The sequence below is a fragment of the Vulpes vulpes genome, chromosome 10, assembly GCF_048418805.1.
Source record: "Vulpes vulpes isolate BD-2025 chromosome 10, VulVul3, whole genome shotgun sequence".
NCBI lineage: Eukaryota > Metazoa > Chordata > Mammalia > Carnivora > Canidae > Vulpes > Vulpes vulpes.
In genome coordinates, this window is record NC_132789.1 from 53861105 (window position 1) to 53873636 (window position 12532).

A 12532-nucleotide genomic window follows, 5' to 3' on the forward strand; every position below is an offset into this window, starting at 1 on the left:
ACCCAATGATCCTTGCCTTCTAAGATTCATACCCTTGGTAGTTTCTCTCCCATACTGAATCAGGGATAGCCTTGTGTAACCAGGAGAATATAGAGGAAAAGACATCGTGTGACTTCTGAGGTTAAGTCATAAAAAGCACTGTGGTTGGCCTTGCTCTTTTGGATCACTTGCTCTGGAGGAAGCCAGCTGCCATGCATTGAGGACTCTCCAGTGGCCTGTAGGGAAGATGGCCTGTAGGGAAGCACGTGTGTACAGGAACTGAGATTCTTAGCTAAATACCAGTACCACTTGCTATTCATGTTTCTTGGTACTGTCTTGGAAGTGAATCTGCCAGCCCCAGTGGCCATCTGACGTCAACCTCAGGAGAGACCCTGAGCCAGGCTGGGTAGCCGAGCCACTCCTGAATTCCTGGCTGGCAGAAACTGTGAGAGATAAGAAGTGATTGTTGATGTTTTGAGTCACTTAGTTTGGGGGTGATGGTGTTTCACAGCATTAGAAACCCTGAACCAGTACAACTGTTGGTCTATTGGAAAGGAAAATTTCTTTGCTTGTTTTTTTTTTTTTTCCTTACTCGTCAACTGTGTTCAGAGACATTTTACCTTTTAAGGTAGTGCTACTAGGAAGTTTGGATTAACAGCAGAGAGGCACCTGTGTTTGGAGACAATGGTGTGCTTGGTATTTGTTTTGGGGGAATGATTTGGGACTGATGTAGCAGTTCAGTATACTGTGGAGGCCTTGAGTACCCCCAGCTCTAGGACTATGTAATTTTTCCTCCTGGGGCTGGGTTATTAAGGTGTAATTTGGGATGTGTAGACATGTTAGTCTGAGAGCAGCTTTCAGTGGTAGGGAGGATAGGGGAAAAGGGGATGGTAGCATCAGGCAATTGGGAGACAGGGAAGAGTGGGGTCCATTCGAAGATAAACTGGGTTCACTTCTCATGGTTGTGTTTTGTTTTGTTTTTTTCCCCCATGAAGAGGTTCTATCTTTAGAATAGTAGATTATTTTCCATAAAGGAGATACCACCACCCTTTTACCTTCCCTCTTCTCTCTCCTCTTTCATATTCTCCCAAGTAGTGGTCTGTCTTTGGGAGCAGTGGAATTAGGCCTGTGGAGGTTTGTGATGACAGGAGCAGGATGAGGAGAATGTCCTGAGGGAAGGAACTTTGCATAAAAAGGAATGTGGCTTAAGTGCTGCCTGAACCACCCTTACTTTCTCAGCTACCTGTTCCTGTGCATGCTGTAGAGTTGTCTTGGCCTCCCAAAACTATTGGAGATTCTGTGCTGGCTGTTCTTGGGTGGTGGGAGGGAATTTTGGTTACATGGATTCTCCTAGGTTAGAAATCAGGGATCCATATCCTAACACACCATATTATCTCCCTTACTGATGTAGATTTTGATAACTGAGTAAGCCCTAGTGGGACATGAGTCTAAAATCAACCCATCCTTATTGGATATGAGTCATCCTTCTTCTGAACTCTCATAATCACTTGACACCTCCTTTAAGGCATTTTCTACATTCTGCTTTCTGGCACATGCCTATGTATGTTTGTTTCTGAACTTTTCAGTTAGATTGTAAGCTCAGATAATTATGTAGCTCTGTTCTCTTGTCCTACAGAGGGTCTTGTCAATGTTGCTGAAGGTGAAGCCTGATTCATGTCTCAATTTGGTCTGTCAGTATCACCTTTCATTTCTCTTTCAAGGGCATTGTTCTTTTTATTTATTTATTGCAATGCTGAAGATATAATGCAATACAGATTTAAATCATTCGTATCACCAAGTTCCCACCTAGACTTAGGCACCAAGGCCTTCCTGACCTAGGCTGAGGTAAGACTTCATGCCATTGACCAGGATCTGGGGCCTGATTAAAGATTATCTCCAGAATCAATGAACCCTGATGATGTGATTCCAAGGGCACTTAAAGAATTGGCTGCCCTGGCTCATTATTAGAAAGCATTAGCTGTTGCTTTAGAGAGGAAGCATTCACTGTCTTGCTTATCTTTAAAAGGGGAATACGAATGATCTTGGAAATTATAGACCCGTTAGTTTACTGTGATTCCAGAGAAGATACTTGACCTGATCGTCAGATAATCAATCAGCAAACAGCTAGAAGAGCATAGGGTACTGAGTAATAACTTACATGGGTTTGCGAAGAAGAGCAAATCCTGTCAGATCAATCTAACTTCTTGCTGTGACATAGTGATGGATTTGAGTGGATCTGGGGTAAGTGATAAATGTAATGCATCTCTACTTCATTAAGCCTCCACAATGCTGTGATCAACAGGTAGGAAGGTGAGTTTGTGGCCAGGCAGCTCTGTTGGACTACCCATTGGATCATTCTCAGGAAAGGAATGGGTAGCTCAGGAGTGATTTGAGACTTGTTTGTGGCAACTTAAAGCATCTCTATCTTTTAAAAAAAAAACATCTTCTCTAAAGTTTGCAAATAGCAGGATCCTGGTAGGATTCAGAGGGATTTTGGAAGATGGTTTGGAGAAGCTGTCAGTTCCACATAGGATAGCATCCTTTCCTGAGGTCATCATAGGTCAGGTTGTCATTAGAGCCTCTGTGCTGTGTAGGGGGCAGTGGAGAAATTGGAAAAGCTCTGGATAAGAGGAAAAAAATCATTAGGGGTATGAAAATAGGACTTAGAAAGACAGAAGAGACATTGAATATGTTTTAGTGACATTTCTTATTCAGACTAAAAAAAATTCGTCATATGGGCGGTAGTTGTTCCAAGGAGTATACTAATAACTTGCTCCTCATTTTAATAAGGATAAAAAAAAGAAATGAATTTAAATGGAAACAGGAAAGATTGAGATTTGGGATGAGAATGAACCTTTAGAGAGATAGGAAAAGGACTAGAAGATGAGCTGCAGGTTGAATCCAGGCCTCCCTAGCGCTCTTAGAACGGCTTAATGGCTGTCCACTTGACAGAGATGCTTTCTGGGCAAAGTCTCTGTGCTTCCTGGGGATGAGCTTGGGACTGTGAGTCAGAACAATCCCAGCCCTCCTTTTCCCTGGCTTCCAGTTGCTTTCAATACTTGAAGCCTCTACACAGTCCATTTCTAATCCTTATGGGAAAGGAAATCCTTATACCATTACTCCCAGGTGTAGGAGGTGTAGGAGGCAGAAACAAGTTTGGGGCCAAGATCTCTCTGGAGGCTTGGCATGGGGTTCATTTTTCTGATGTATTTTTGGTCTTCAGAAGTCCCTGTGACAGCTTATTGGGACTGTCCTTAAGGAATGGCACCATGAGAACTAACAGGTATAAGCTTTGTTGTGTTTGGATGAGTAACAATATTGGTTATAAACATGTTGAAGCATCTAGTATTTTCCATTTGTCATCATTTTTGGTGTTTATTTTTGTACTTTGTTCGGGGAGGTGAAACTGGAGTGGTCGGTTTACCAATAATAGGCTTCACTTTCTGATTTTTGCACTCCTTTTGATTTACGTTTTGATTTCGATTAACATGATAGATATTGGCAAAATATGAGACTCTACATTTGAAAACATTTTTCCACTTAAACATTAATTTAGGTGGTTTAAATTGCTTTAGAGACTCTTAAGTTTGGGGAATAGGATTTCTTTCTTGCTTTAGGAAATGTTAGGGTAGGTTGGGAGGGAGGGAGGTTTTCATCTGGTTTGGGAGAGTCCTGACTCCTTTGTCCTGGCTTGTAGGAGTTCATGTTGCTCATTTTGGTGTGGATGTGTATGGAATAATGGTGGTTGTGTCCCTGAGGCCCAGAGAACAGCCTGAAAGCTTTGGTGGGATCTTAAATTGTCCATCTTTAACCTGGGGGCAAGTTCTCTCACCACCTCGGTGTTTAGAAAGGAACAAAGCAAATGTAAGTGAGGACAATGAAGTAAGGCCATAGCACAGGAGGAGAAGGAAGTAACCTGAGCTATCTATCGGGAAGGCCAGAGAGAAGGCAGCCCTGTTTTTCCCTTCCTGGGGAACGAAGTCCTGGCTGCTGCTGCCCTCTCTCCCTGAGTTCCCTCTGGCCCTCCATCAGGTTTCTGGGTATGGTCTCTTTATCACTGCTCTGCAGCCGCCCTGTGACTGTTTTCCTTCTCATCTGTATTCAAGTGCCCATAACTTTGGAGAAAAATGACCTTTGGGGTTGAGGTTTTCTAGTGTTTGGTCTTTGTCCACAGGGGCTTTTTTTTTTCTTTTCTTTTCTTTCTTTTTCTTTTCTTTTTTTTTTTAAGGAAACCTTGAAGAAACTCCCATCTGCATTTTGAGTTAGAACTATGAGTAAAGGAGTTTCTCTTTTATAGAAAATTGTCCAGATGCTAGGTTATTTTGAGAGGGTAGGGTAGAGGAAGGTTAATGGTGACAGGAGCAGTAATAATATAGCAGAGAGACATTTGGAGGATTTCAGTATGACTTAGAACTGATACATCATTTTTAGTCCTTTGTGAGAGAAACATTTTGGAAAACTTTATAGGAAATTGGTTAAGATCCCTACAAATCAAACTATCGATTCCCTTTTACGTTCAGGGCTGAAAGCAGGACTCCCCCCCCCCGCCCCCCCACACACACACTCTCTCCCCCAGCATCCAGCTAATTTGTACACACACACATTGCTCTCATTGGGCATTTTACCTTTGCCTTTTCCCTGCTCTTGGCTCTTGCACACTCCAAGTGGATGGAAAGGCAGTTCCCAAGAGAAGAAACCACCCTTCCCGCCCCATTTGCTTGTCCTAGTCAGGGCTCCTTCAAGTAGGAGGGGTCCGCCCGGGTTTTCTATTGCCAGGGCCCAGTTGTTGGGTTGTGGTCCATCAGCCTGTGGGCCCCAGGCAGCCTGCACTTTTTTCTCTACGGACAGGCGAAGGCGCTGACGCTATTCTTCTAAACTGGGAAATGAAATGCAAAACCGACGTTAATGTAACATTATGGTTGAGATTAAATGCACCCAAATCAGGAAATTCAAAGTTATGCTTCCCACAGCAACTATAATTCAGCCTCATCTGGCGTGTGTAGTATTTTGTGTTAGTGCGGATGGTGTTATATGTTAAGACATTAAAGTTAACACCATAAGCAGAGCACAAAATGCTTGAGGGGGCTGAGTTATGACGACTGTGTGAGCTGTAAGTGTTCTTGCAAAGGCTCCCGACTCCTGGTATAATTTTCCCCTTGCCCATCAGACCAATTATTGCCTTTCTTTTTAGTTATATTTCTGCTTTAACACATCCCTTTTTCCAGGGTCACCGTAAGTGAATTCCTCTATTGGTGGCCAGTGATGGTGGTGGGAATGGGACAGCCCATTAGGCGCTTTTGTCCTTTTTGTTGCTGCTTCCATAAAAGTGGTGCTTCCCCCTCTACCTCCAAAAGGCCCCCTCCTTCACAGATTGCTGTTTCCTGGTGGTCTGTCACAGGGATCCCCACCCCCATCCCCACCATCCCTTTACTCTGTCACTGTGGGTCTTCACAACGGCTCCCTGAATGGGAACAAGCATTTGCTGTGTCCGGGTCTTGGCCTTGTTGTAACTTCATGTGAAAGCCAAAGGACCCTTCTTTATTTGGAGCAGACATAGCAATGCAGAAGTAAAATATACATCCTGGGGAGTGGAGTACCGATGCGTGGTGGTGCTGCCTTATGTGTTTGGCATAGCAGAGGCATAGATCGAAGTGGGTTTATTTGCTCTATTCAGATTGCTTCTCTATCTTCCCCAGGGTTTATACCTCTAAGCTGCTGTGGTGTGTAGTTAGGGCTGTGGAGTTGCCTGGGGGTGGGACTAGGAACTTTCCTTGGGGAGCATTGGGTCATTGGTAACAAAATCACCACATAATTTAGTACAAATCAGGAAACCTCCCCCTAGCCTCTTATTATCCTGGTGGCCTCCCCAGGGCTGAGACAGCTGTTGGAATGCAGATTTTGTTAGACACCGGGCTAAGGTTGGTGGTGGGGAAGAGCTGTAAAGAATAGGGCCATTGATAAATGATGAATGAAATCAGGGACTGTAAACGAACAGTGACACTGAGCTGCCTTTTAAAGTTTTTGTTGGACAGGACAACACCAACCAAGTAAGCAAAGGAATAGGGAGGACCTCATTGTAACTACCTTAGAGGCAATGAAAAGGCCTCTTTCTACTCTTTAGATAGCAACTTCAAGCTCTGCGTTAGATGCTGGAGACATAGAAACAAGTAAGAAATGGTCCCTACCCTCAAGGAGCTCATAGTCGAGGAGGGTAGATCTATATGTAACCACAGTTAAGCATTTGATTTTATCATGTAGGTGAGTACTTGGTGTGGTGAGGGGTCAGGGGAGGAGAATGATCAACCCTGCTCATGGGGTGAAGGAGGGGTCGCATAGGTTTGATGTTAAGAGAAATCTAGTAGATCTAAGAGGGGCCAAATCAGCCTATCACCTCTCACAATTGTTGTAGCAGGAATGAAAGAAGGTACTCGCATAGTAAGCCAGGATGAATTAACCTAAGTCTGAAAAACTGACCTGGATTGCAGGGTGGTTTGTGGGAGTGTTGAAAAAGAGGAAAAGAGAATGAAGACTTTGTACCTGACAGATATTTTACCATTTGCTTAATTAGTAGGAGTATCCACTATTGGTTATATAGTATTTCTCACATTCAAGCTAGAAGGTTTTTTGTTTGTTTGTTTTTACATTTATTTATTTATTTATTTATTTATTTATTTATTTATTTATTTATTTAAGAGAGAACACAAGTGCACAAGAGTGGCAGGAAGAGGCAGAGGGAGAAGGAGAAGCAGACTCCCTGCTGAGCAAGGAGTCTGATGCGAGGTTCCATCCTAGGACCCCGGGACAATGACCTGAGCCAAAGGCAGATGCTTAACTGACTGAGCTGCCCAGGCACCCCGCAAGGTAGACAGTCTTAGTGGGGTCTGTGAGAGTATGAAGGCTAGAATAGATTTGAGAGAATTTTAGCCAATAAAGTGTGGACAAAAAGGTACAGGTCAACAAAAAAATATGTGAGCTGAGGCCCTGAGGTATTGTCAGGGTTGGGCTACTCGGCCTCTGGGGAGAAGGAAGGGCTGGAGAATGACACGGCACCTCCCCCAAACCCCCAGAAGTACTGGCAGTTTGGATCTGGATCTGCGAGACATCCCTGGGAAGACCTACCTTCCATAGACTGGGGAGTTTTAGACCCGTCAAACAGATAAACAGCTGACTGACTGACATTGAGAGACATGATGGAAGGATTAGGGAAGAGGCAGGCAGGCCTGGGTAATAAGAGAAAATGTGCTAGAGCAGAGGTGACTGGAGGGCGTTGAGATGGGGGATTAGCTCTCCCTCTGAACAGCAGCAACAGGTACACAGCCATAGAAAGAAAGTGAGTAGTTTGGAATGGGGTAGTGAAGAAGTGAAATCCAAAGGAGTGTTTAGGGTAGGTCCATAGGCTTCTCTTCTCCCTGCCTCCATCCTGTCTTGTTTTTCTTCTCTCTGATATTGATTACATTTCTTACTTTGTAGATTGATTTTGGTTGTTTGACATGAGGAAACTGATATTAGGAGATGTTTTCTTCATCTCTTTGTCTTGTTGGGGAAAAGGATCCTGCATCATTTTGATTAAGATGCTTTTGGGGTGATTATTTTTTATTCTGTTATCCTGGGTGTTCACAATACTTTAAAAAAAAAACAAAACCCACAGCTATATATTTATGTGATGAGTTTTAAGCTCTAACTGTGAAAATTAAGTCATAGCCTAAAAGCCTGAAATAAGAGTGTTCCCAGATTGACACTAGTCCCCTAGGCTGGTAGGTCTGCAGCAGAAGGGCAAGCAGCCTGGGACAGGCAGAGAAGGGTTTGTGCACATGAAGTGCTGCCATGGACAAAGCTCTGTCGGTGCTGAGAGAGTCGGAAAGGAGGTAAGTGGACTCTGGAGGGAGAGACAAATATTAGCAAGGTACCTGACATGCAGATACCTTGGAATAGGCTGCTGTTTTGGTCCTGTCCCTGTATGTAGTGGCCAGTGGATGATCTTGGCCGGTGGGCAGGAAAACATATCTGTTGTGTAGCAGTCCACTGCTGTTCCAGTGCTGTGGTCATTGTCTAGTCCGAGGGAGGCCCTTCCAGCCAAGGGTTAGTCTGGAGGCTAACTACTGGCTGAGTTTCTTATTTGGAGGTGCTGATGTTGCTGAAAGGAAAGGAGTCCATGGTACAGAGGCTGGGAGCAAGTTTGGTGAGCCAGGAGTGTGAAGATGTTGTTGGATGGAATAGAAGAAAGAGAAAGAGATGTTGTAAGCCAAAGTTCATAGGAATGGCAAGAGAAGGTGTTCCAGAGGGTTAAAGATGGATGCGGGGAACCTGATTAGGAGGCATTTGGAAGAGTTGTTAGGTTGAACTAAAGTGGTGATGGTGGGGATGGGGAGAAGTTATGTATTGTAGCTTTTAGATATGCTGGGAAAGAAGTGAGCTTGAGAACCATGCTTTTAAGTAGCTAGTGGCTCCTTTGGATACTGGTGAGCCCCTGGGAGTCAGTGGTGCTAAGAGATTTGGCAAGGAGTAAAGGTGGAACCTATTGTTGTAAATGGGGTGTTCTGAAAATCGATATTAGTGAGAACTAATAAGGTGAGTTCCTTAGTGGTGTTGTAAGTAGGATCTTTTTGATGAACTAGCCATTGGCCTATGGGAGATGGGTAGTGATGGTTAGGTAGACAGGATGATAACTGGAAAAAAAAGCTTGGAATCTTGCTCTCCAAAAGTGTGATAGAAACTGAGAGCCATGGCTTGTGATGTTTGAAAATGGAATTCCAGGGAGTCTGTCTGCATTGTTCATGGGGTTTTTTGTTGTTGTTGTTGTTTTTTCTTTCCCCAATGCTAGCAACATTTGAATGAAACGCCAACTGAGGGACTGAAAGGGATTGGTAGTTAATTGGGAATGGAGGAGGTAGGCACTGAAGAATGGGATGTGAAACATGCCATTTTGATAAGGTCCACTTTGGCTAGAAAGATGAGTGACTAAGGAAACAAGGCTAGGGGTAGGTCTTAAAAGGAAGCTAATGGTGATGGTGTAGAATGTGGTGGTTGGTTGATGTGGGTGAAGAATCCCCAGCTTGGTGCCTCAGGATATTGCAGGAATTGCTATGATCCTGTTCCAGATCTGTGGCCACAGTTAGATCTTTCTTAAGAAGGTCTTCATTGAAAAAGTATCCAATCCTGCTTTTTGATTCATTTGGACAGAAGGAAGGTGTTTCTCTGGAGAGGATAGGGTGAGTGCTCTGTGGGTAGCTGATGCCCTGATCTTGACAGTATTCTTCAAGGGAGCACGCATTGTCATGAAAGAAGACCTCTTGCTGGCTTCCTAACAGAGAGTGCCACCTTGCTCAATAAAAGTCTGGGATATGACATGCCAATTTTTCTCCCCAGGATTGTGGTGGCCAGGCTAATGGAAATGTCTGATGGCAAGAGCCAGGAGTGGTTAGCAGATCTAAAGGGCTTGTCCCAGGTGCTTGAGAGTGGGCCAAGTAAGGGTTTGTTCTGAGAAAGCAACTAAAACCTGTGGCTTGGATTCTCACTTGGTCAGTGTATCTGTGAGAAAGAGGTAGTCTCATAGATGTTCCAGACTACACCTCTGTTATTTGAAGTGTGGTCTAAGAACCAGCAGCATTCTCATCCTCTAGGAGCCTATTAGAAGTGCAGAGTATCAGGCCCTGCTCCAGCACTAAATAGAATCTGTAATTTGATAAGATCAAATTTGAAGTAATTTGAAGTCTGAGAGACACTGCTCTAGTCTACACCAATAGTTCTTAAACTTTAGTAATCAGAATTGTGATCAGAATCACCTGGGCAGCTGGTTAAAACACAGCTTACTGGCCCCAGCCTCAGGGTGTCTGATCCAGAGTCTGGAGTGGAGGCCACGAATTTGCATTTCTAATAAATTCCCAAGTGATGGGATGCTCCCTGTGAGGGAGCATGCTTTGAGAACCACTGACCTCCCTAGCTTTTTCATCTGTAAAATAGGGCAGTGATCCTGCCTGCCTCACAGAGATGTAAGATCAGATGAGCCAGTGTGTGAGAAAAGAGTTCAGTGCATTGTGGGTGGGATGTCAGTTTGTGTATTGGTTGCTCCATGGTCAGTGATTTTAAAAATCTACCGTCCTACCAGCACAACTGTTTTCCTATCCTGGCTTCTGGCCAGTTGCTTCGTACAAAGAACAGGGAATCTATGAGGCACCCCATGGAAATAAGTCTTCTGTGAAGAGACCAGCAGCCTCTTCAGGAGCAGGTGCTCCCAAAGCCCAGATAGTTTCTCTGGTCTACTTCCCAGAACCTCTGTCTACCTGAGTGGGCCTGGGCCTTTTTTGATCACCTGTTACCCCAAGGTAGCAGATCTTTAGTACAGTATTTGCACTGATTGGGAAAATGGTCTTTGACTAACCAAACCCCTGATTCATCTTGTGATCCTGAGCATGTTACATGACTTTTCCTCACCTTATTGGTTGATTAAATAAATAGTCATTGACTGCATGTGCCCAAGTCCCAGGATATGAACTCTGGACCTGCAGAATGAGGGAAACTGAGGTGGAGGCTGTCCTGATGAGAAGCAATATAGCATAATAATTTATAGAGCGTAGATTGCAGAACTGGAATCTGGATTTGAACCCAGTCTCCATCACCTACGAACAGTATGACTTGCCCTTAGGCAAATTACTAGTACTCTTTATGCTTCAGTTGCCCTATTGGCAAAAAAGGGGATTAATCATAGCACCAGTCTTAACAGGACTGTTGGGAGGATAAAATATAAGTGCTTAGAACAGTGCCTGACATGTAATAGCTATAGGAGTTAGCTCTTATTAGTAGAATTAGTACTAGTAGTGTTCTTACTCATGGCCTCATTGCAGGGTATTGGGATATAGCAGGTGGCTGGGAAGCACGCCCTGCTTCAGGAAACATAGAGAAAGCCTTTAGGTCCTCTATCAACATAGTGGGGAGAGCTGAGGCACCACCCAGAGAGATTTTTTTCTCTCCACTGGAATGGTAAGTTGGACTTGGCACCCTTCCACTTCCACACCCTCCCTTGGTCCTGCCTCTGGGGGGCTTCTCCTACACACAACCCCAAGATTTACTTAAATTAATTTTATGACCAATATATATACAGGTAGCTACAAAGAAATCATTCGGTTGCTTGCTGCCCTGAAGGGTCAGCTTCACAGAGGCCACTAATACCTGCAGTTATTTACAATTGAGTACATAAGAATGCTTGAACTGAGGTGGATCCAGAGTCATGTGAAGGTAGACACATGTGTGTACGCTCCTGGGTGAGGATGCAGTTTTGGAAACTTTTGGTCTCCTTCATTTATTGGTATTATCGTTTTGTTTTTTAAATTCAGATTTCAGTAAAAGTAAATTATAAATCATCCTGCACACCGCTCCCTGCCCCCCAGTAAAGAATAGCAGTGTCTATTTTCAGCTTCTTTTCTACATTTTAATTGCTTTGGGGTCTATAGGGATAGTGAAAAGGGACATGTAGGTGAAAAATCAGCCTTTTAAAGCTCCGATTTTTTACCCTTCCTTGTCCTGAAACTTCGAGCATCAGCTCTCATCTGTCAAAGTGTAAATCAGCAATTAAAACCCAAACAGCCAAATGCCAAAGATGACCCGAAGCACAAAGCAACTGACAAACAAGTCCGGACAAATCGACGGGTAATTTATAAGCTTTGCCCTAAAATCTAATTATTTGGCAATTCGAATTTGCAGCCAGCCAGGGCTCGGCAATAAATTTAACCCGCCATAAATTATTTAGGAGCAGGCTGTGGTGTAAATCAAAACCACGAGTGTTTGTTTAAGAAATAAGCTCCTTGTGCATAAAATGTCTTTTTTTTTTTTTCCTCAAGGGAGAAACTGTTAAGCAAACTGTGCCTTATTCGTTGCCCAGTGCAGCCTTCACTTTCCCCTCTCAACTTCCCCTCTTCCCTGTGGCCAGGAGGCTCCTTGATCCCTTGAGGAAGGGCCGTCCTTTGCATGGGATTGGTAGCCAAAAACCAAGTATTTGCATAAAACTCATGTTTTTGCCATGTACTGCCTTTTCTACCTTGTGTGATGTCACTTTTGGATCTATCAAGTCTGTGTAGGGGTGTACACGTTTTGGAATTTTTTTCAGAGGGATGGAGGGAAGGGATAGATTAGTTGTTACCATCTCTAAATTGTAGGAATGCCAGTTCCTAGCTTGAGAGGAGAAAGCTGTGAAAAATGATTTGCTGATTCCTTATTTCAGACAGGACCATAGAACCATCAGCTCAGGCAAAGGAGAATCTGTTCTTTGGAGAAAAGGTCTATAAGAACATGACACTATTAAGCCTTCTGTCCCATTGTCAAGAAATTCCAGCAGTCTAACCTAAGTCCCTTCTGCTTAAAATCCTTTTGTTGTTGTTCTATCTTCAAATATAATCTTATCACTGAAGACACTTTAGTTGAAGGGAGTTTGAATACCCTGAAAGCAACCTACACGTTTATTTCTTGTAATCTACTGATTGTAGGTGTGAAATTGTGAAATTTCACTTGCGATGCTATTACACTTTTGTCCTCAGTTAATCAAGACAATCTCTAGTATTCC

The 12532-nt window shown here is 43.6% G+C and overlaps 1 protein-coding gene across 9 annotated transcripts in view; it reads left to right on the plus strand.

Moving 5' to 3' along the window:
* Positions 1 to 12532, plus strand: part of ERI3 (ERI1 exoribonuclease family member 3) — a 126826-nt gene that overhangs the window by 15776 nt on the left and 98518 nt on the right. The gene's annotated exons all lie outside the window — the stretch shown is intronic.